This window comes from Gadus chalcogrammus, chromosome 5 (assembly GCF_026213295.1).
Source record: "Gadus chalcogrammus isolate NIFS_2021 chromosome 5, NIFS_Gcha_1.0, whole genome shotgun sequence".
Taxonomy (NCBI): domain Eukaryota; kingdom Metazoa; phylum Chordata; class Actinopteri; order Gadiformes; family Gadidae; genus Gadus; species Gadus chalcogrammus.
The window spans coordinates 15,941,047-15,951,635 of NC_079416.1; the positions used below are offsets into that span (position 1 = coordinate 15,941,047).

Consider the following 10,589-nt stretch of genomic DNA (forward strand, 5'->3'; position numbering starts at 1 on the left):
ACACTATCCAGGGCCAGGACTCTTATTTACATAAGCCAGCTCATTAAAATAAGGTCCTTAAATAAACGCAGAGTAGGCAAATCCTAACGTGCTACTGAACGTTCAACAGGTTCCGATTTATGGCTCGTCTAATTGACACAAAGAGGAATGTGATTCAACCGAGATGAGACGGTAATGCCAAACTCATCCAATGAGGTTGGGGTAAAACGGTTTATTCTATCAGTCTACATCTGCTATCGTTACATAAACGGCTTTTAAGCACACCAACTAAAACGATGGAAATGTTTGGTGAAAGAACCAGCTACCGACCATGAATAAAACATCATAACAGCTTTTATTTTCATCCGATGGGGCAGCCCCGTTTGTGGCTTGTATGGAGCTCTAATATACGTGCCGGGGAGAGACTGAGGACGATCCGAAACACTGGAGGTGGTTTAATCTTGTGTGGTGAGACCAGATTGGCAAGAAGGGGAAGAGAGCTAGTCAAGCACTGCGGTATATACTGGACTATCCCCAAGAACTGACATGGGTTGATATTCCTGTCTTTATACACCTGGACAAACCATATGCTATAATCTATCATCTGATCTAAAAAACATCTGCAGGAATAACCTCATACTACATACATATCACCTCGTAAAATGACTAGAGTTATTTGGTAACTATATAGCAGAAACGCAATAAGCCTTATTTTGCATCGCCATGCTTATGTCATGCACAATATTACCCAATTATATAAGAACTGCATTCTGGCACGACATGTCCCTTTTGTAATTGTTGCATGCAATGGAATATAAATATTGTTCTATTCATCGGATGAAGACGTGCATATTAAATATAACTGCTGGTAATGTTTCACCAAGATATACACTGGTGTTAGCTAATAGGACTAGTCTCAAAACGTTGGTATGCTCCCGCACTACAAGGGTTTTCAAGAATTCATAGCAATACATTTAGCCTAGAACAACGCAATAGCACTAGAGAATATTCCAAAGCTATGTATTTTTCCACGTTTGACTCAAATAAAATGAGCAGTAACGGACACATATATATATATATATATATATATATATATATATATATATATATATATACTATATTCCCATCCTGCACTGACATCTCTGCTGTAGAAATCAATAACTTTTTAGTTTAGATAGAAACACAAGTCAGTGTGCTTCGGAAAGTGAATCGATACTTAGCTAGGCAGTGTAAACAGCTTTAATAGCTGAATCCCTCCTCCCCCCCTTCTTAGGGTGATTACAGCTGGTAGTTTAAGTGAAACCTGTGACATTTTCTGGCCATCTGGTTTCTTGCCAGTCCATCTCTTGGACTGAAGTAGGCTTAACACTTGATGAAATCCCTTCTCAAGTCAATGCAGTGAGAGAGTGTGTGCGTGTGTTGTACCTCCCAAGAGGCAGTGTAATTCAGGTTATCAATCTTGCAGCTTTTTGCAGCCAGAGGCCAACTTTATAAACGACTAACCTGGCAGATCGATGCATTATCTTCTCTGCTTGTAGACCACTACATCTAATGTAGGCCACAGATGGTGCCCCTGGAAGAGACTTGGTTAAGGATAGCCCTCTTTAAAAGAAAACAATGTTCTAGTGCAGTGATTCTCAACCGGTGGGTCGCATCTAAAAAAATGGGAGACCATTTCGAATGGGCCACGGATCATATGCTAAACCTTTATCCTTAGAAAGAAAATCATAAATTAACTGCTCTTTCCATGTTCACTCATGCTTCAATGGCTTATAATTTAGTTCAGCCCTTATTGCTGCAGCTTTCTGTGCACACATGTTTTTAACACTGCATGAAGGCATTGTTTATTACTGCAATATTAACAAATACATTTCGTGATCTAATGACTAGTGACAGATGTGGGTCCTGAGGGTAGACCAGTTGAGAACCACTGTTTTAGAGAATCCAATCACAATGTGCTTGATGCTTTTTTGTCACATTTGTCTTGGTTTATTCTAGAAGCGGTCTCTAATATTAGAATACCAGTTATCCAATTCGGAAACGTTTTAAGATACCTAATGTCCAAAAGGAAAATCATATAAAAAGGAGAGAGATGGAAATTAAGAGGGATGTACAAAAAAAAAGATGGATGGAAAGAAAGAAAATATGGAGGGGAGGGAGGGAAGGACAGGAAGAAGGGCAAAGAACAGAAATAATCCCTCATCCACGGGTGCTAGCTCCTCACACGAGCCGCCGGTCTCGCCGGGCCTGTGTGTGAGCCGCGCAGCGCCACGGCAGCTGTTCTGCAGGCGGGACTTTAATGAGATGTTTTAGTCCACAAAGCTTTGCTTTGACTGCACCTAAGTAGCAGTACAGGATCTACCACCGGCAACTGAGACACCTCCTTCCTTGACACAACAAGCATTTCTGGGATGCACACACACACACACACACACACACACACACACACACACACACACACACACACACACACACACACACACACACACACACACACACACACACACACACACACACACACACACACACACCTCAAGACTCAACATTATTACGTTTGCTCGGATAGAAACACGCCAGTCGCCAGACTAGCATCGGATTATATTTCACGCCTTTGGGCATTTCTGCTATACAGGGCTTTGTTAGTAGACTCAAATGTGTGTCTAACACAACCACAACCATGTTTATAGTTTATCCTTATAGATATACAATGAGATTTTATGAGCCTACAATGGAAACATGGAATTGGGTTGCATTTATCTTGAATGAAATTATTGTGCAAACATGCAACTGAGAGCTGGCAAGGAACTCCAACTCCTTTGCTTCCTTGAACATACAGTTGAGCTACACAGCCCATCATATGCTTTGAATAAATGAAATGCATCTGCAGTCAAAAGTCGAAAATGTTTTTTTTGGGCTCACCTGCCAAGGGGACAAGAGGAAAAATATATAGTATATTGTTTACCGACCTTAATAATAAATGGCTTTTTTGTGTTACATGCATATATATTAGTCTCAGTACATTTCATTGCGATATGTTATTATGTTGAGAGTTTGAGACCTAAAGAAACCAGGTGCTTTTTTCATTTGGTGGAAAGGTGAGATGACCATAAATTTAAGTATATTTAAAAAATAAAACAGAACTGATATTACTATTTATTTAAATTTTAAAATGAATTGATCTAAATCCAGGAATCTCGAAATCTTTCCCATATCTCATCATAGGAAAGTCTCTTTAGAACCAACAGAAGCAGAGAAACACGGAGCAGATTTCTAGACAATACATGGAGTTTAGTCAGAAAACCAGCAGGCCTGAATATAATAACATGTCTATTTTGGTACATACTTTTACCCGCCAGTTTTGTCAGACCGCCTTACCGAGATTTACTTGCCAATTGGAAAATCTAGTCGCACATGGCGCACATGACTGGCCGGTGTTCATTTCGGCCCCCGTCTGCAGCGATATCAAGCACTATGACCTCTTTGTAAGAAATTCCGATATTTTGGTGGTCTATGAATTTTCATACATACAACTGAAGAAAAGAGCATATTTCTTTCAGCTTGTGGATCTAGAAAGTCAACTTTTATTAGTACTTAGTAAACTTGATTAGTATGTGTCCAGCAGAATGCAGTGTGTAAACAATGTACCTAAAGTAATGAATATACAAATGGATAGAATAAAAGCTAACAGCTGATGCAATACTGCGGCATTAAGAAAACGGAAAAAAGCGACTTTGGCTGGCCGAATCACTGCCAGTCAAGATGCTCTTGCCAATACTTAAACAAAGGTTTGTAATCTAAATTAATGATGAGAAGCTTTGCGGTATTATTTGCTGGAATGTCTAAAATGGCCAAACTTGAACACTTGAAGATGGCTGTGTTCACGTCAAATTTACCATGATTATCCTAATAAATTCATCAAACAACCCAGGCCCATTGACTTCATATAGAGGCTTACTTTCAACAAAAACATCTTGTTTAAATATTAACATTAACGTGTAGGCCAGAGGGATACCAAATTCACGCTAGGGTCATGGCCCTCCAAGCCAGAAATGTATCCGCTATACACTAGTGGAGACATCCTCATCATATCAACATCTCAGCTCTGGTTAGGCTAGGGGAGAGAAGTAGTTAAAACCGGCTGGTCTGGCCGCAGTGCATCCTCTAACCAGACTTGAGATGTATCTGCTGCAGGTTAGCGAAGCCCCTTGAAGCTTAGCAACCACAGAGCCATGTAATAGAGATTGGATAAGATTGCTGCGGAGCCAACACACACACACACACACACACACACACACACACACACACACACACACACACACACACACACACACACACACACACACACACACACACACACACACACACACACACACACACACACACACACACACACACACACACACACACGACAGTTGAGCTAACAGTTATAGACGACTGTTAGCAGCCAGTACTGTTGGTCAGGGGCTCCTGTCATAATACTGATTCTCAAACTCCTGTTGGAGGCTGCTGGAGAAGCTATTCAGGAGGGAAAACCGTCCAGGTCCAGTGACACTGGACACATTAGTGCAGTGTTCCCAAAATTGTAGGTCCGGACTCGAGTCCAGTTTGGTGGTGTCTGATATGTAAATAAGTGTATCGCAGAGAGGTCGATATTAGTTATTTGATGGTGCCTGTTTGTACTAACAGAGATAATGGTAGGTATTTCTTAAGCAAACACACCAACCATTCTTAGCATGGAGCAATTCAGTTGGACATTGAGGTCAGGGGCAGAAATGGTAGGGTAATGGTGTCCATAGAATTAGAAGTAGATAAATAAAAGTGTACGAAAGGGTTGCAAGAATTTAAAACCGTTTGGGAACCACTGCATTAACGCATTAGCTGACAGGTCAGTTTCTTAAGTTGAAGCCGTTCCTGTGCCGGCCTGACTGCAGTGATGTGCAGCTCTTTAAGTCGCTTTAGCCACATTTACATAGTCAAATGCTTGGATACGCTGATTTAACTAGCCAGACTTTTCATTTTACTAATGAAATAGCCTGGTAAGTTCCTCAATGGTGTGGCCTAAATAAATGGGTTACGCTGATTTAACTAGCCAGGCAATAATTTTCCTAATGGTTCTCTGGGATATTTGCGTACCGCATAACACATAACCGTAGAAATACAAAGCTTGTCGACTTCCAAATTATAATAACAGTTTAACATCCTACACCAATTTCGTCTTCTTTCATTGTGAAATGGAAGCATTTCTACATCTGGTGGAGTCAATTAGGTGCTAAAATACCTTGTTTGACCGCTTACAGTCCTAGTTTACAGGCGTTATTGAGAAGTTTGCAGAGTCAAACCTAGGTGGTTCTCAAGATATCTCAAATTCCCACATCCTCCTCACATCACATCAAAATATAGATTCTACGACCTCAATAGTACATAGATCACTATCCGCTGCAGCCAATTAACACAAAGAGAGGACTCAGTGCTAGGTTGAGCTGCTGCCTCTGATGTACCGGCCTTCTGTCTGTTACTCAGTAATATTAATGTTGCTCCAACATTAAGGATGTAGCCAAGGAACATGGAACAATGAACAATGGAGAATGCAAACAGAACATTAGTAACCAACTACCATGACCCTGTCGGTTTTTGTTTTACTAAAATGTATTACATGTTTATTTGGAAGGTTCTATGCAGCTCAACTGTTGGTGTACATTCGCATTGAACACCAAGGCCAGGGTTTCGATCCCCTCTGGGGTAAGTCTAGCTGACAATGTATGCAATGGATTTGAATAACTTCGGCAAAAAAGAATCCATTAAATGGGATATACCATCATTGTAGTAATAGATATTTTAGCAGATATATATAGCAGATTACTATGATAGATCTGATAGGATTTAGCAGAGCAACAGTCTACAACCGCAAGTCAAGGCTCCTCGATTAAAAATACAACAGAATACAGCCGCAATACAAAGCAATAACAGTATCAATCATTTGCCACTTATGGCTTTAAACAAGTATCTGATTGCCATCTAATATTTGGAAAGCCGGTGGGATTTGTAAAATACAATTTTTTTCAAAGACATAGACAACTACTTTTGGTCATAATGTGTTCCTTGTTTGTCAGAGGAAGACCACTTGGGTGTGGTGTCGTTGGGTTGACAATGTCACAATTATCATGTGGCTGGCCGATATTATCGGCCGATATTTGCGTTTTCTTTCTTCTCTCACATTTACATTGTGTTTTTGGCTCTGATATAGTATTCAAGCATGTACGGCTGACATATATTGGAGGACGATTGAATAACCAGCCAAAATATCTTATTTTCCGTTCTACTCTGTGTCAAAAGGAGTGTCACAGGGGCAGCCAGAAAACTGGACAATAGAAGAGAAATATTTCTGCCTGCGATTGCCATCATCGTCAGACAGGGTCACTGAAATAACAGCCCCTGGCTGATGTCGAAGGCACTTTCATAGTCTGGTGCAGCATGAGTTTATAGAAGGATGTGGGTCAGACATAAGTCTTTTCATTGGAAGTTTCATTTCTGCTCATGGCTAGGTGACCTCCACTGGATTCGTTTAGTCAGTATCTACTGTTAGCACGGGACCTTGATAAAAGTAGGATACTTTTAACAGCATAGAATGGTAGATATTGTTTAATTATCGATTTCAGTAATGTGATGTTTGTGCAGCAGAACTTTCTGATTAATGTGTGAATACCATGCACATAATCAAATAAAAATTATGGTATTTCTACATTACCGCCAATGACAATTGATTGAATTCACAGTACAATATAATCACAGAAAATGTAAATGCTTGCATTGAAACGTATCAATGCGAGCCTGAGACTACAACCAAGTCAGTTCATCTCGGTAACTGTTCTGTACAGGAACCGTTGCCAGCTATGTTTTAAGTAGCCAACTAGTTCCCTGATGGTCTTATATTGCCTATTGTTTAAGAGTGGAGGAATGCTGTGGTTTAAATGGAGTTGGCTGAGGATTATTCAAGTGCACAAACATAAGCTACCTTCATAGTTTTGAGCTTTTCTGTCAAAAGGCACATACCTGATTATTAACAAAAAATTCTGATCAATAAGTAAACCCCATTACAGAAAAATCGAATAGACTGATGTACAACCATTCACAGCATGGATATCGAATACAATTCCATAGTTCTGACATTCCAGAAATAATAAACCAGCAGAAAGCAACAAGCACACCTGGAGCCCAGGTCACTGGATAACGACGGTTAGCAAAAACTAAAAAAGCCTTCCCAACTCTCAAAAGGCAGATATTAAAATAAAATTAAAAATGCAGATGTTGAGTCCCATATTTCGTGAAATATGGGACTTTTTCCCATATTTCGTTCAAAATAAACAAGCGCTGGTCAGAAAAAGTACAGTCTGCTCTGCACAGTGATCACATGGCTCTGATTGTAAACAAAGCAGTTATGCAACAGCCAGGGAATCGTACAGTGCCAGAGGGTGCTCTCTGACCCACGGTCAAATGTCCCCAACACAGCTGTATAGCCTTTAAGTCTAGTGTCTAGCATCTAAGGACTTGTCTGCAAGCCTATTCAAACAGCAAACCGGTTCCAGGAGCCCATCCCCCTCCACTGTGACTCACGTTCACCGCTCAACATTGCCTAGTTCCCGCACAGAAGTGGGCGGGAAGGTGGACATATGTGCCATAATAATTTAACGCACGAATAAGTTCATTAGACAGACATCTTTTTACTTTACGATATGCAGCAAGCAGACGATAGGAGGGGGGGGGGAGACAATACTCGTCTGCGAACTTGGGGCAAGAGAACCTCGGGGTTATTATTTACTTCCTCATAGTGTAGCAACCAAGAGAAGGGAGAGAAAAATCAGATCACACATCCCAAACCTAGGAGGCTGCGTATAGAGCAAAACAGTATTGTCTGTGAACGAAACTCTGCAAACAACGTGACAAGTAGCATTGGCATCAAATACAACCAAGACACTGGCAAGATGAAAATACAAGAGCAACCCAATATGCGTTTGCCAATGGAAAAAGAAAGATGAGGGTGATGCTTTTAATTCTGTGCCTTGCAAAGCACACCAAACCACGTCACAGCGCATGGCTCCTTATTATTTGTTGACAAGCGAAACTCCAGAGCCGGATGATTAAATGGTGTCAAAGCGGGCATCGTTGGGGCCATCACTTGCCACCCAGCAAGTTGTATTGCCGAAAGGTTTGAGCTAGCTGGCGAGCTAATGGTTGAGCTATAATGTAGCGAAGGAAGAGCGAAAGCACATTCACCTCCGTTAGCTGCTGTGCCCATCCCCCAACTAACCAGCCTTCCCCGTCTTGTGTCCACCATCTTTAATCTGTGCTCCGTCTCCCTTCCCTCTGCACAAAACATGACCAAAACACAAAACACTCACCTTTAACGACCATCGCTGGCTCAATTATCAACTTCCGAAATTATAAGTCGATATTTGTTTTAATATTGTGCGTATTTTAATATTGAAAATTGGCCGTGCGAGCGGAACCGCGCCTTGGAGAAGAGCAGCAATCCTAAACTGCCATCTGGTGGTATTTTTCTCGCTGTAATGCAGTTGTGATGGCGCAGCCTCAGACCTAGACAAAGCTGCCCCCTGGCGGACACACAGCATAACGGACACGCGCCCAGGGGCGAGCACAGAAAGGGAGGTGCTGCAAGACCCCGCCAACAGAGCACGAGCGGGGACGCGCAAACATGAGAACGGGGAGGACTGTGGCCATATTCATTCTGTGTATGTGTGTGATCATTTTTCGCTCGCTCTCTCTCTCTCTCTCTCTCTCTCTCTCTCTCTCTCTCTCTCTCTCTCTCTCTCTCCATCACTCTATCACTCTGTCTCTTTGCTTACTTACCTGCCGAGCTGAAATCCAGGTCATAGAGGTGTGTCATTGAGACAGGGTGGGACAAGGGATAAAATAACCAGTGAAACAGGGACAGAGGTTTAGTGTTAGTAATTGAACGACAGAGTCGAGAGAATGCAATTCTATCTGAATGAATGAGGTATCTCTTACATCAGAAAATCCCATGTCATCATTGACTCTGTGTGTGTGTGTGTGTGTGTGTGTGTGTGTGTGTGTGTGTGTGTGTGTGTGCGTGCGCGTGCGCGTGCGCGTGCGTGTGCGTGTGTGTGCTAACTTTGGCAATGCAACCAGAAAAATTAGGACAAAGATGAACAAAAAGTAATGCAATTCCATGAACTCATTATCCATGTTGGCACACACACACACACACACACACACACACACACACACACACACACACACACACACACACACACACACACACACACACACACACACACACACACACACACACACACAGACGGACACACACACACATGGATGTGCACACGCATGCACCTATTAATCTGATGGATGTGCTGTTGTTGTTGTTGTTTTTTCCCATGGCAACAGCACGTAATGACAAAAGGATACATCCAGCTCCCAGCTCCAGGGCTAGACCCAGACACATACACACACACACACACACACACACACACACACACACACACACACACACACACACACACACACACACACACACACACACACACACACACACACACACACACACAATTGCACACATTAAACACACACTCAAATCTGTGATCACATTACTGCTCTCTAATAGATGGGGCTCAGCTATCGTAGCGGTGTCTTCGGGATGTCGATTTCCCTGCTCATGATCCTGCAGGGCCTGCCTCATAAATACACACTTGGAGGGCAGGTCAACTAAAAGGTCATCTAAATAATCATAATTTCATCTAAATAATGAAATCTAAAATGATGTATATTTTTTCTCTGTACAACCCCCAGACCAGGAAGTTCATGATAAGAGCCCCAATGTCCACACTCTACAGGCCTAACTAACCCTTACCTGTTTAATGATAAAAAACTGTTGGTCGCATTGGATAAAACTGCTAATTTACTCTAAATAAACAAATTGACTGTTTATATATTGTCAATACACTCCATGCTCACGGATAGCATTCCCGCAAATGGCGAACACATTTATGTGTTTGGCACCTTCAGTTTGAAGAATGTAGGGCAAGGCAGATTAATATTGACCCCTCCTAGCGCCAAACTCGCTACGTCTATTCCTCAAACCAGCCACTAATGTTTTTCCTTTAAAGCTTAGTTTCTAGAGAGAATTGTTGATGTGGTTTTGACAGAAGCAGGGAGGCTTGTTTCATGAGTCGGGGCTGCTCGAGATGGCTCTTTTACAGCAAAAAGAGTGCTTCACGCATCAAAAAATAAATGAATGCTCCACCTTACAGTTCAGTAATTTATCTGTCCACATCCTGAGACTTCGGATCGAGAAATCCAGAAATAAATAAAGCAAATCACAAGACTTTATAATCACCGGCTCGGTTATGCCTCCAGGGGGGAATATATTTTCATGCTCAAAGAAAATATATATTTATATTTTCATGAATAGTGCGTCATGAACCTCTGGTCGAGTTTAGGGATGAAAACGGCCTTAATTCGACAGCCATCTTAGTTCTTAACAGTAGATACATTCAGATCCAAAACATCGGTCCAAAGGGCCAATCGAAGGATAAGTTCAACCTGGACTCTATTTTCCCATCATTTTGGGT

General features: G+C 41.7%; 1 protein-coding gene across 2 annotated transcripts in view; it reads right to left on the bottom strand.

The window, feature by feature from the left end:
- The window catches only part of stag1a (STAG1 cohesin complex component a), a 39,052-nt gene extending 30,507 nt beyond the window's left edge, over positions 1-8,545 (bottom strand). The window contains exon 1 of one of the 2 annotated variants that reach the window (XM_056589916.1): positions 8,376-8,545. The gene's annotated coding sequence lies outside the window, so the exon portion shown is untranslated. The remainder of the gene's footprint in view (positions 1-8,375) is intronic. The other variant, XM_056589917.1, reaches the window with a different exon arrangement.
- Between the last annotated feature and the right edge of the window lie 2,044 nt (positions 8,546-10,589).